Source organism: Rutilus rutilus (genome assembly GCF_951802725.1).
Source record: "Rutilus rutilus genome assembly, chromosome: 1".
NCBI lineage: Eukaryota > Metazoa > Chordata > Actinopteri > Cypriniformes > Leuciscidae > Rutilus > Rutilus rutilus.
In genome coordinates this window covers 40,629,017-40,640,172 of record NC_140209.1, presented here as the reverse complement: position 1 = coordinate 40,640,172, position 11,156 = coordinate 40,629,017, and the positions used below count along the sequence as shown (strand labels likewise).

Sequence of the window (11,156 nt, the reverse complement as noted above, 5' to 3'; positions counted from 1 at the left end):
ATGAGGGATGGTAGGCTATATCTGATTAATGTGTTCAGGTTTTTGTACAGAACTGTGTCTGGTTTAATCACTGTGTCTCTTGCACAGTAATACACAGCAGTGTCTTCAGCCTGAAAATTCTTTCCTTGTAGAAACACTGTGTTTTTGGACGTGTCCTGCGTGAAACTGATCTTGTTTTTTATGGAGTCTTTAATATTACTGCTACCACCACTGCAAAGATATCCCAGCCATTCCAGTGCTTTTCCAGTGGGTTGACGTATCCAGTGAATGCAATAGCTTGATTCTGAAATCCTGCAGGAGATGGAGAATGACTCTTGAGGTTTCACAACCAAAGATGGAGGTTGAGTGAGCTCGACACAGTAAACACCACCTGAAAATAACAATGGAAGAATGTGTTATTAATTATGCCTCAAAACTTCTGTTAACAGTTATAAAGCTTATTTCATTCCCTTAGTATAAATAAATCATCAGTGAAGCTCACAGGATGCAGCTGCTGCCAGCAGTATAAGAGCTGATGAGAGGATCATGATTTGAAGTGAATGCAGCTTTATTACTCCTACTGATGCACAAAGCAAATACTCGTCTTTTATATAGAGAGCAAGTATTGAATTTGCATACAGCTCTTCGGTTGTCCAAGATTTTGTGATTGGTCATTTATTCGGTAGATAATAATTGCTTTCCACAAAAGATAACAATATCTGGGACCACATAAACATGAAGAAAACTGGAAAGATGCATTATAGCACTTTAAGACATTTTTTAACTTCTATGACTGTTTGTTTGTTTGTTTGTTTGTTTGTTTGTTTTGAAGTTTTGTTAAGGTATAAACGTGTCTCTCAAGTGTAATAAAAGCATTGGTAAATAAATCTACTGTAGTTAAAAAAATATTCTTCAAAAGTTATTTTTAGCTGCAGTCTGTTGTCTACAGGAGAATTATTTTACCAATACTTTCATCACACTCCTGACAGACAACTTACATAAAGCAGTGTTTGAATTCTTTGAATTTATATTCTTACATTGCTGAAAACATTGCCCACCGGTTTCAAAGACAAGGCTTAAGCCTATAGTCCCAGACTAAAATGCATGTTTGAGCTGTTTTAACGGAAAGCAACTTGCTCTGACATATCTTAAAATATGTCACTGCTATTGTTTTATATCAAGATGCACATCAGTAATGTTTTTTTTTATAAGGTATGTTTATAAAAGCTACTTAAATGTCCAAACTTTATCCTTATCCTGGCTTAATCTAAGCCCTGTCTGTGAAACCAAGTCTAAATCAGCAGTCTTAAGGTAGCTTAACCATTAAAATATGTTCTTGTGTTTGTGTGTTTGTAAAAATAAAACAAAAAGAAAAGTTTTATTTTTGTTCGTTTCTTAGACTTTTTGAAAATATATATATATTTTTGAAAAATATCTGTAAATTATTATCTTTGATCAATGCAATAGGCATAGATTTTACACACACACACACACACACACACACACACACACACACACACACACAAAATCCATACATAAAAAGAAAGCAAAGAAAAAACAAAAGTTAATTTAGTGATGCTCAAAACAGTAAGACTACTTGACGAGCGCCACCTCTTGGAAATGCACCAGTACATCTGGATCATAAGTGAAGTCAACAGGAAAGGAAGTGGTTTTTGTATTGCTTTGACCCTGAACTCATTCACAGTGACGCTCTAGCACAGTAATACACAGCAGTGTCTTCAGTCTTGAGGCTGTTCATCTGTAGATACAGTTTACTGCTGGAGTCATCTCTGGACACTGTGAACCTTCCCTGGACTGACTGGGAATAGTAGATATAAGAACTGGATGTGCTAATAGTTGCAACCCATTCCAGTCCTTTACCGTGACCCTGTCTCACCACAGCAGCCCAGTAGTCGCTGAATGTAAATCCAGAGGCGGTACAGACCAGCCGAAAAGATTCACCAGGTCTTTTTACCTCAGCCTGAGACTGAGTGAAGGTCTGACAATGGATATCTGAAGAGAGAGGACAGCAAAATGTAAAACTTGCTAAAAATATATAGGCATTCATAAATTATTATTTAAGAATGAGTTACAGACCATGTACAAATAGGAATAACAGGAGTGAATTGATTATTGTTGTCATTGCTGATCGATTCACCTCTACATAAAGTCAGTGAACACCGACACACTCCAAAGGTACAGTGCAAGACATGGGAAATATACATCACAGTTTTGCATGAACTCCTCCCCCAGTCTATCACTGCTTGTTTGTACCTATTTATGAAAAACAGAAATTTGTAAAAATGTAACGGGCCTAAATTAAGTAAGCAAAATTATATTTGTGTTTATGAAATGTATGACAAGATGTTGGCTAAATTTTTAATTATTGTCGTTTTTTTTATATTTTAAAGCATAATTGGATGGATGGCAGTAGTATGTATGTATTCAAGTTTTTGTATAGAGCTGTCTTGGTCATTCAGAGTGTATATTGCACAATAATACAGCTGTGTCTTTGGTCTAAAAATTATTTCCCTGTAGAAAAACTGTGTTTTTGGACGTGTCCTGCGTGAAAATGATTTTTCTGAGTCTGTAGTAGTGATACCATCCATGCAAAGATATCCCAACCATTCCAGTGCTTTTTGACGTAGGCTATTCAGTTAATGCAGTAGCTTGGTTCTGAAATCCTGCAGGAGATGGAGAATGACTCTTGAGGTTTCACAACCAAAGATGGAGGTTGAGTGAGCTCGACACAGTAAACACCACCTGAAAATAACAATGAAAGAATGTGTTATTAATTATGTCTCAAAACATTTAGGCTATATGTAAATACCTTAATTTTGTGCTTTAGAGTTTAAATAAACCATCAGTGAAAGCTCACATGATGCAGCTGCTGCCAACAGTAAAGAGCTGATGAGAAGATCATGATTTGGTGCTTAAATAAATGTAATTTGACTTCCCCTGATGACCCACAGACACACACACTCCACTTTTGTACAAAGAGCAGAAGGAAGATTTGGACACAGCCATTTAGTTGTACAAGATGTAAAAAAACAATGCTTTTCTTATTAAACTGATTTGATTTCATCATATTTGTCATTAGATTTGGATGGACATTTCAATTCCCTGAACACATTTTCTTTGCATCTGCTTGCACAGAAAATCTAATTACGTTGTTTGATTTTGTACCTTCACTTACAAATGATTATAGATTCTATAGGCAATACATTGTACTTTGCACTGTAACGGATTTCTGTAATTTGAACAGTATTTTACTGTAATATGTACAGTAAGATACTGTAAAATATGTATACAGTATGTTACTGTAAACAGCAAAGGATTATGGGAAAATATAGGGTCACTACTGTAATTCTTCACTACTGTAAATCAATTTACAGTAGTGAACTTGCCCGCGAAAAACTGACCAATGGCAAGAGGGATTTCTTTTCAAGTGTTTTTTTGAGGGGTGAAGTGGCAGTTAATGCACGGACAAAAGATCATGTATCTCACCAAAAAGGTTAGTATATAATTTCTATTTTATGTAAAACAAACATTTTCAAATGTTTTTACTTATGTTAACAGCAAACTAACATGATGTATCGTTTTGTTTTCGTCTGAATGGTTTTAGTGCCTTTTTTTCCTGACTGTCGTCAATGTTTTTTTGGTGCCTTTATTACTGTCTTTTTTCCTGACTGTCGGCCGGGTCGCTGTCACGGTGATAATATTAACTGGTGAGTAAGTTAAGTTCACCTATATTAGCCGAAATATTCTTTAGTTAAAACTATAAAAAATAATGGTTGTGTGTTCCACTGTTCCTCTGCCTCTTTAACGCAAGTTAGCTCATCAGGCGGGCGGAGTCGTCGGTATGTAACATCAACCGAGCTAACAGCTGAGCGAACTCAACGTGAAATACTGAGGTAAAGTGAGATAGACGAAACCCTTGTTAAAGTGCGGGTTTTAAACAATATTTTCACGTAGGCCTATATGATTTATTTTCAGGTTTGTGATCTGGATAATGCCATCTGCAACGATGTAGTGTGTTGGAGCCTTTTCATTGTGATAACATCAACTGGTATGTAACGTTATGGTCAACTTCACCTAAATTAGCCGGGTGATTCTCTGAGATGGGTGCCTTTTGGGTCATACCTTTTTTTATATATATACCTTAAATAGTTATATTTCTGATCATTTCATGTGATAGTGGATTAGTCAAACCTTCAAGAAAATATATTTTCCCACCTCAGGCATGAAATTCTAATCGATATTGAGTGTTTTTTCTTACTGAAAGTTGTATTGGAGTTCAACCCCGTCACAGACCACTTGGACCCTGTTTAAATATGATTTTAAAAGATTTTCAAGTAAATTTTTGTAGAAGCTTTTCAATGAGATGTCCCTTGTTTGATATCATTTATTGCATGTAGAATTTTATTTTTAAATACTCACCATTTGAATACCAAATCAGGTCATGAAAACTGTATCTAACATTGGTCTTCATATCTTATCACAAAATATGCATTAACATTAGGATTTAATTAGGCTTTCATATTTTTTCTGACTGTCCTGTAAATTCTGCACACAGCAAAACAAACATTGACCTAATTTGTCTTCTTATCACGAAAATATTAATAAAAACTATCAAATAACAGGGTTGAACTCAGCATAACGGGGTTGAAAATGATAACAGGGTTGAAGTGATGATCATTATTTCAATATAGTATGGATTTCTTACCTGTAAAAAATTAATGATATCACATTCAATAACATTTTATTTTATTAAAGTTGGCAAAAACAAACAAACATTTTCTTCTCTCTGCATCTGCATCCCTTCTTGCTCTGTACTGTCTTTGCCTCTCTGCTGCTGTTCTTGCCATTGGGATGTCTGAAAATATTGAACATAAAATACCATAATCGATTATTTCTGACAGTTCACATCACAATACAGCATGTCTACAATTGTGTAATCTACTAAGAAGTGTCAAACATTCAACCCTGTCACAACGATTCCACCCTGTTATACTAAAAATGTGACGGGGTTGAATGTGACGGGGTTGAAGTTTTTGGCTAACAGTAGCTAAGACAGTTAGCTTAGCTAAGACAGTAGCACTACATGGCATTTAGGACATCATAAAATTTTAATGTTTTGCAAAACTATTATTTAATTCTTCTTAAACCGTTGTTTACTATCATTTAGTTATATAACAGAGTTGAAATGTTGAGCCTGACAATCCTTATCTGACAGTGAAAAACATGAAATATAGGTAAGAAAAGATACTGACACTTGCCTTTCTTTGCAGCATGTTCTTCAAGAGACTTGTGTGATGTCACTTCTTGGATGTGATGCCACAGGGATTGATCCATTATTTTTATAGGGGGGTAAATAGTATGGCGTGACGGGGTTGAAAACAAACTGGAGGACGTGTATAAATATTGCAATTTCACATATAATTAATGCATTTTTATATATATATGTATATTTTAGTTAAAGTAGACCAACATATGATTATATTAGCAGCAACATTTTGGTATTAATTGCACTTTTTATTTGTTTGATATTCAATGAAAATGTAATGATGGTTAGTGAGGACATGCAAACATGCTTGTTGTCTACTACTTAGGCAACCCATTATCTATAAATAAAAAAATAAAAAAAGCAATTGTGTTGCATTATAATGCAAAGGCACCTGGTTCTATTAATTGACAGTGTTAAAATGCATTTTGTGATTTCCTTCAATTGAAAATCTTTGAAGTAAGTTTGGGGGACTTGAAGGGCACCCAATTCAGAGAATCACCCAGCCGAAGTAAACTTATTAAACAGAGAAGCATAATAACTTTGGTATGTTCTGTCTCCTCTTTCACAACTTTTTGGCAGATGTACAACGTAAATACTGAGTAAAACTAAGTTAAAGGGATAACGTAGTAGTACACCTTAAACAGAAAATTATGTATGTCATCATTTACTCGCACACAACGTGTTCTAAACCTGCATGAAGTTCTTTCGTCTGAACTTAAAATAAGATTTTTTGAATAATGTTGGTAAATAGTGGCTGGTCCGCATGGACTTCTATAATAGAAAAAAATACTTTGGATGTCAATGGGGACCAGTAACTGTTTGGTTGCTCATGTTCTTTAAAATATCTTCTTTTGTATACAGCACATTAAATAATTTAATGGAAGTTATGAACAAGTTGAGGGTGAGTAAATGGTGACAGAATTTACAATTTTGAGTAAACTAACCCTTTATCCAACACCATTGTTAATTTCATCTTTTGTTTTATTTTCAAGTTTGTGGTCTGAATTATGTCGTCTGAAATGTCGGAGGTGTATTTTGGAGTCTTTTTTGTGATTGCCTTCGTAATGGTGATAACATCTACAGGTGAGTAAGATGACATCAACTAAATTAGCTGAAGTATGCATTAGTTAAGCAGGCAAACATGTTCTTTTCTGTTCTTTATTTTGAATTTGCAGCGGCCATTCCCTCCGGACTGTACATCACTGCTGACGCTCTCCACTAATACACAGAACGGGTTGACGTTGGAGGAGGAAGAGGAGAAGGAGGAGGAAAGGGTTAGCAATATACCATTATCAATATAGCAAAGTTTTGCTAACTAATATTTTTAATGTTGTTTAATTGATTGAAAACTATAAACACCATACAACATTATATCTTACCTCATCTTCACCCCACATGTTATTGTTGTTAGTAATAAGTTCTGTTATTGTATTTTAGTTTTTTTCTGTAAACTATAACACTAAAAGGCTGCTGTGACTTTGTCTGTTTCAGGAGAGTCTGTTCTCAAAGCAAAAACATGGATGCTGACAGTGAAGGGCAGAATCATCATCCAGTTACAACTGCTAACAGACGACTCTTCAGCATTAGCTGTCTATTTTGTCTAATGCAGAATCAGGTAAACCAAAATATATATATATATATTTTTTACATTACATTACATTTACATGCATGCATTTGGAAGTCACTTTTATCCAAAGCAACTTACATTGTATTAAGTTTAATTTAAATTATCCATTCCCTGGAAATCTAAGCTACAGGAATGTATTGAAAAAGAATGAAGCTTTAATGATTTTAATGTAATGTATTACGGGGTAATACCATCCCTGTAGGTTAGGGGTGGAAATTGGCAAAAATTTGATGATTCAATAGTATTGCGATATTTGGGCCACAATTCAATATTATTGCGCTTCCTAACATTGCGATACTGCAAGTATTGCGATTCGATTCTGCGATATATTGCGATTCATGTCCCCCATATTATTCAAAGACATTACAAAAAATAAGACTGCTCAACTCACTTCAAATGTCACATTAAATCTGTGAACATCTTCTACACATTTACTGGAGGCTAGTGCAAAAACTTTGTCCTTGAACATTCAGGACACAGGACCTTAGTACAGAACGTAATTATATGAACGCGTCACCACCGCATTAGCACCAAAAACATGGAGATTTTATTTTAGAGAATAATTACACAACCTATTCGATATACTATAATTCTATAATTAAATAAACTAATCGAATATCCAAAAATTGTGACTCATCCCTGCATGTAATACCTTGTTTTTTTCCCAAAATCTTCACTTACGTCTCGATTTTCGAAGGGGATTATAAACGTTTCTTCCTTGGTTTGCTTTTATTTAGGCCTATTACATTCACATTCTTTACTGTGGTAAAGTAGAAAAACGTTGTAGGACAGATAGCCTACATTTTTACTTGCACGTCAGATTCATTTCAACACAGTTTTTGCTTGTTATTAGACATGTACGGCACGTCAAGTTTATTTGATTTTTAGTTTCGCTCTCTTTGGCAGCGCAATTTCAAACATAGCTTAAATGTCTTGCCCTTGTGGAAGATTAAATTCACTTTTCATACCTTTTACAACAAGTAGAAAACATGAAGATATCAGAAAATAGATCGATGGTCTCTTTCCTCCTCGTGTCATCCCTCTCAAAGCACAGAGCGGTATGGCTTCATGTGGAATCACGTGTCTTTGTGTGGAAGTATTAAACGAAAGTTTTTTTTTTTTATAGATTTATCTTTTCTATTATGTAAGTTTCTAATATTTACTGATATGTATTTGAATGCTTTACAGGCTTTGTGTTGCTTCTTTGACGGAATTGCTCAAATAAAGACTTTTTTGCTCGAATAAACTACATTTTTTTATTTCAATTTTCATAATAACCCCCCAACCACCGCAGTGGTAAAAAAAACTGCCACCGCCACAGCCTTATAACCTTTATTGGAATACTTTGCGCTACTGTATCAATATAATTGCGTGCGCAAAATATCGCGACACTGAACAGAATCGATTTTTCCCCCACCACTACTGTAGGTGGATTCAGAATCAGATGTAGTGCTTTTATTAACGCCAAAGTACATGCAGCATCAAGTTTGAGGGTTAGGGAAAATTCTGCCAACACCGGTCTGAAAAAATTATATATTTTTCCCTGCTTGTGTTTGCAGGTTCATTCTGAGAGTCAACCCTGATGGCACCAAACACCAAAGGCACAGATCAGATGGAAATCTGGAAAGGTCCAAAGAAAAGCATCAGCCTGAAACCCTCAGTGTTTCTCATCAGAGAGCTTGTCAACTTTGACTGGCAAAATTACTGAAATGTAACAACACAACACTGACTTTGACTGTATTTTATTGTTTTAAGGCCTGTTTTGCTTTTCAGTGTGTGTACGTTTTTGCCATGCTACAGATACAAATGGTCACCAGGAGATTAATTCTATGGACTTTGGAGATGTTGCCTTTTTTTTTCTTCAGCTAGTGGCTCCTAAAGGTCAAGATTTGTAATTTGTACTTCTAAAACAAAATGTTCAACGATTAAAAAGAATATTATAAGGACAAATGTTTGTGAGTTATTGTGATTTTTTGGGGGGTGGGGTAAACATAAATTAAAAAAAGAAAATTTAAATGATGAAAAAAAAAAAAAAAAAAAAAACTCAATACTAATACTGTAAATGAAAATACGGTAATAATACTGTAAATGCAAGTACAGTAAATGATACAGTATACTGTAAGTGAAAATACAGTAATGATACTGTAAAACATTTTACAGTAACTTACTGGCATCCAGCTGCCAGTAAGTTACTGTAAAATTTACAGCAACCTCTTTACAGTGTGGTTTTAATCTATATTTGAAAGCTTTCTATGTTTAATAATAATAATAATTTTTATTTCGATTTCTTCTGCGTTGAATGAAGAAGATATGATGAACTTGCACGGTTAGTTCAACTCCGTCATGGTCGAGGAAATTACACATGGCGTGATGTGTTTCCGGTCCCACACACGCACAGTGACCAGCAGAAGCAGCTTGAATCAGTCGGCCCATTCTCCTCTGACGTCTAGCATCAACAAGGCATTTTCGCCCACAGGACTGCCGCATACTGGATGTTTTTCCCCTTTTCACACCATTCTTTGTAAACCCTAGAAATGGTTGGTGCGTGAAAATCCCAGTAATTGAGCAGATTGTGAAATACTCAGACCGGCCCGTCTGGCACCAACAACCATGCCACGCTCAAAATTGCTTAAATCACCTTTCTTCCTTTCTTTCACCATTCTGACATTCAGTTTGGACAGAGCCCGTCTACGGAGAGCCTACCCACTCCCTATTAAGCCCTATTGTACCAAATTTTGGTTGTAGTTCCACCAGAGTTCCACTGGGGGCGATCGCCATGAGTGCAAAATGAATGGGAGTCAATGGGGCTAAACAGCTAAATTTGTCTCTTTCACCCGATTGCCGTTGAGAAATCTCAGATCTGATTGTAGATTTTGCAAGTTCAACATGGGTTTTAGGTCGAAAGTTGAATGAACGAGTACTTATGTCCTTTTGTTTTCTTACAGGTTGAGTTGTTGTTGCCCATAACACGCTAGCATTCTGCTAATGGACGCTGATTGGTTAGTGAAGGACTGATTACGACCAGAGATACCGCTTGATGGCATCGTGGCATCCAAAGCGGGACCACAAACAAACAAAACAAAAACAAGTCTAGCACGTGTATTTACCTGTGTCAGCTGTGTTGTCGATGCCTCGAGAGAAAAGAAAGTGCAGAGCGCGAACGCACCAGAGTGACTGAAGGATTGCCGTAAAGCAGTATCTCTGGTCGTACATGTGTATGACGTCATTGACACTTTAAAAGACTTTTTAAAGCAAATAAGTGACTAAAAAAATCTAACACCCAGCAATGTGTAATTTATTTGCATCTCCTTTCGAATACAACATTCAAATTACTAGACAAAAAATTATATCCTGAGAAAAGTGGATTTTTATTGGTATAGCGCCATAGACCTCCATTCATTCTGCACTCGTCCTGTGAGCGTCCTCATGTGGAATCAGAGAGGAACTGCAACCAGTTCAGAAGCCGGAAGTGTACTGAGAGTGAAACTTCTCGCCATATTAGACATTGGGTGTTTCTCAATATGCGTTCTTCAGCGATCTTGCGTCCTTGTGTTCTCGTTTTACGTCATCATTAACCGTCGAAGTTCAGACCCAATTCTCAAGAACGCAAGTACAGAGGACGCATGAAAGAACCCGGATGTGTTCTTGATTCCGAGGATGCATCGAATGCAGACTTGAGCTAGTACTCGCCTGGTGTCCCAGAAGTCATTGCGGCCGGTTCCGAGTTCGTTCTTCCAAGGAAGCTTGTCAAGACCGGTCTCCACGAGAACACAAGTCCGTTCTCTGCGTTCTTGGAATTGAGAAACAGCCAATCTCTGGTTTGGAGTTCAGGAGATTGTCTTGACCAGGACCACACCCCTAAATGCATTGAAGCAGCTGCCATGTGATTGGTTGATTAGATAATTGCATTAATGAGAAATTGAACAGGTGTTCCTAATAATCCTTTAGGTGAGTGTATAAATAAATGCTGAAGAGTCTGTGTTGCGTCTTTCCTTTCCTATAGAACAAGGATCTGCAGTCTTTCAGGTCATAAAACCATGGCAACCAGAGGCCTGTTCCTTTGGGGGTTGTCACTGTTTTGTGGTTGGTGAGGGGTTTTAAAGATTCTTTGTTTATTTGTCTCAGTCGTTACAGCTCTTATCAACCTAAATTCAATATAGAACTCCTCAGTGCAGGGAGATGGAGAGGCTGAAGGCAGAAATACAAGTGAGGTGCAATAAACCAACTCTAGTTTTATTGAAACGTCACAATCAGTTTAGTAAA

General features: G+C 36.3%; 1 long non-coding RNA gene across 4 annotated transcripts; it reads left to right on the top strand.

Moving 5' to 3' along the window:
* Nucleotides 1-3,811: 3,811 nt before the first annotated feature.
* On the top strand, nucleotides 3,812-8,927 carry LOC311276600. Of its 4 annotated transcripts, XR_014625091.1 has the most exons (6): nucleotides 3,812-3,893; nucleotides 3,976-4,048; nucleotides 6,259-6,349; nucleotides 6,442-6,540; nucleotides 6,758-6,881; nucleotides 8,453-8,927. It is a non-coding gene; the product is annotated as an uncharacterized lncRNA (long non-coding RNA). The 4 variants fall into 4 exon arrangements; XR_014625093.1 differs by lacking the exons at nucleotides 3,812-3,893; nucleotides 3,976-4,048 and adding an exon at nucleotides 6,064-6,167 and having other exon boundaries at nucleotides 8,453-8,926; XR_014625092.1 differs by lacking the exons at nucleotides 3,812-3,893; nucleotides 3,976-4,048 and having other exon boundaries at nucleotides 6,055-6,349; nucleotides 8,453-8,926.
* The last annotated feature ends 2,229 nt before the right edge of the window (nucleotides 8,928-11,156 follow it).